The sequence below is a fragment of the Sinocyclocheilus rhinocerous genome, unplaced genomic scaffold, assembly GCF_001515625.1.
Source record: "Sinocyclocheilus rhinocerous isolate Xijiao unplaced genomic scaffold, SAMN03320098_v1.1 scaffold2886, whole genome shotgun sequence".
Taxonomy (NCBI): Eukaryota; Metazoa; Chordata; class Actinopteri; order Cypriniformes; family Cyprinidae; genus Sinocyclocheilus; species Sinocyclocheilus rhinocerous.
In genome coordinates this window covers 8,627-11,621 of record NW_015651492.1, presented here as the reverse complement: position 1 = coordinate 11,621, position 2,995 = coordinate 8,627, and positions in this window count along the sequence as shown.

Sequence of the window (2,995 nt, the reverse complement as noted above, 5' to 3'; positions counted from 1 at the left end):
GTAAACCACGGCTTCACGGGGCTTATTGCTTTTATAAAACGGTTATTCCATATACGTAGTAAGGTTTCACAGAATAAAATAGAGCAAATAAAGTGTAATGATATACATAAAAACAGTATTCTTCCACCAAACAGTGTAGTTCCTAAGAAACAGTTGTGGTTGCAACAAAGTGTTTTGTATCATTATCTCAATAAACAATTGTTAATCATGAACAAATGATGAACAAACCATTATTAAATGATCAGTATATGATTTATTGACAAAGTTGTAAGCTGGTCTGTGTTCAAAAGCACAAACATGCAGGTATGCTAAAGCACTATTTTTAAGAAGAGTAATTTATTTGTTTTGAAGTGGATAAACATTTATAAATGCCTTACAGTCAGGTGATTCCAGTGGGTTGTGTTAAATCCTTTCGCTCATCACCACAGACTTGTGTTCTGTGTGCAGTGTGTGGGATCTAGTGATAAAGTGAACCTCTGAACCCGATTTACCTTCCACTGAAGCTCAGAGTTAAAGACTCCATGTGTGTCAGAGAAGACAGCTGTCTATACCCTCACCAGTCAGCACTTACACTGCAGTGCACACTACAAAGTGTTCAACACCTATTATAGATGATGTGTAAACGCATGAATAAATCATTTACAAAGCTTTCTGCATCCCCTAATCTAAAGTGTAAACTATTCATCACTTGTAAATGTGTTACATACACTAGCGTAGCCAGGAATTACAATGTGGGCGAAAAAAAAACGCACAAAAACGGCTTTTACTTTATTTTTATATTTTAGACATCCATCAATTATGGTGATGAAAAAAATGACTCGCCATCTCACACATTTCATTACACCAAATACACCAAATAATGTTCTTTTTAGCAGCATCATATGACCCCTTTAAACATGAAACACATTATATACAGTTAACCTCAGGGACACAAACACAGGAATATACTTGTGTAAAGTATGCTTTTGGCATACAAAGTGCATAAATGCAAAAAAAAAAAAGATGGATACGCACACACGTTTTTAGAATTATAAAACCACTTTTGTGCTAAATCTGTGTAAATTTTGGTTTAACTGGCGTGACTAACTGGCAGTGATGGAAAGAGTACTGAAAATCCTTAATTAAGTAAAAGTATTGCTACCTAGGAAATAATTAACTTGAACACAACAGAAGTATTGAGAAATAATATGACTCAAGTAAGTGTAAATAAGTAGTTTGCTGAAAAAAGTTGGTTAAAGTATCAATCAGTTAATGTACCACTATCTACAACCTGCACAAAATTCCCAGTCAGTGGAAGAAAATAAGTCTTACCTATCCTGTCTCCTCTCCAAAATAATCAAAATATAGAGCTTTAATTGGCAGAAATTAATCTGCATATAATTTCCATATGTTGTGAGAGACAACTGAGAGACAGTTCTCAGACACATTGTTTGACAGGCAGCAAACACAGTCTAGTTAGTAATTATAATTAATATCTGGCTTAAATGTTGTGGGGATGTGTAACAGAATATGCCTTTTTTTCCCTTATTTTTTTCAGTGTTTAGCAATGTCTCTGCCTGTTGTTTATAAATACCAGTACATAGTAATGTCATGGGAAATTGAGTCATCATTGTGTAGAAATCAAGGGTCCTTACATACTATATACTGATTCATGATCTACAGAACTAGGGACACACCCCATGTTAGCATACAATGCTATAGATACAGGAAGTGGGGAAAAACCTGGATGCTGCAATAGTACTTTTGGTCTTTTGCATACTTTTGTGCATACACATTGTTTATAAATGAAGCCCTAGGGACTTTAAAATAGTGACACTTAATATATTATAGGGCACTGTCATATTTCTGTAATAGTTAGGGCTCTGTCAATGGGATGAATCAAAATAGAGATTCTGTATTGTACATGTTTTATTTTGTACACGCTTTGAGTCTACAAAGATCACTAACTATGGTCAGTTTATTTTACAGGTTAGGTTTTTGGCTGCAAAAGGGGGGAAGACAATAAAGGACTCGGTGAGGAGGATACTTGCCTGCATTTTTTCTAATGATCTGTCCAGGCTGTGCAACTGGACAGGCTTGGGACAGAAGATCTCTTTCAGGCAGCTAGCACTGAAAGACATTGTTCACAGTAAGTTATTATTATTAGTTATTAAGTTATAATTATCATTAATTAAATTTCTGGGGGAAAAAACCCTGAGACAGTTTTGACTTTGAAACAAGTTTAACATTTGGCTTCCACACATCCTTTTTGAATGTAGACAAAAAAAAATCCATTGTAGATGATTGTATTCATTAATGCTTTAAAGGGGTCCTATTATGCTTTTTCACTTTTTCAACTTTAGTTAGTCTGTAATGTTGCTGTTTGAGCATAAAAAAGATCTGCAAAGTTACAAAGCTCACAGTCTAATTCAAAAGGAGATATTTTATTTAACAGAAATCACTTTTCAAAAACTACAACGAACGACTCGTTTGGACTACAACGCATATTTTCCGGGATTTGTGATATCACAAATATCAACGAATGGGACGAGACCTGGTTGAGCTGCACTAGAGAAGGCAACGAGTGTTATCACTATGTCGGAGACAAGCTAGCTTTCCCAAGGCAGACGAACTTAGAGTGGTTACAATCATCCGGGTTTAAATCGCGCTCAAATTGATTTGATTTTGACGCAATACTTACACTGAAGCTCGCAGTGTACTATGGTAAGGGGCATAACATTTCCCGACCAGGCGCAGAGTGCTGCCAATCACAACACACACTGGCCCAGCTAACCAATCACAACACATTTCGTATTTCAGAAGGCGGCCCTTCACTTGATACAGGAACTATTCGAGCCGTTCATGCCAGACTGGGGAAAGAGGAGTTGTAATAATGTAAAATATGTGAAAAATAATGTGTTTTTCGAACAACCTAGTATGAGAGCCTGTTCTAGTACACCCCCAAAACAAAATCAAGACTTTGAAAAAGAGCATAATAGGACCCCTTTAAAAAATA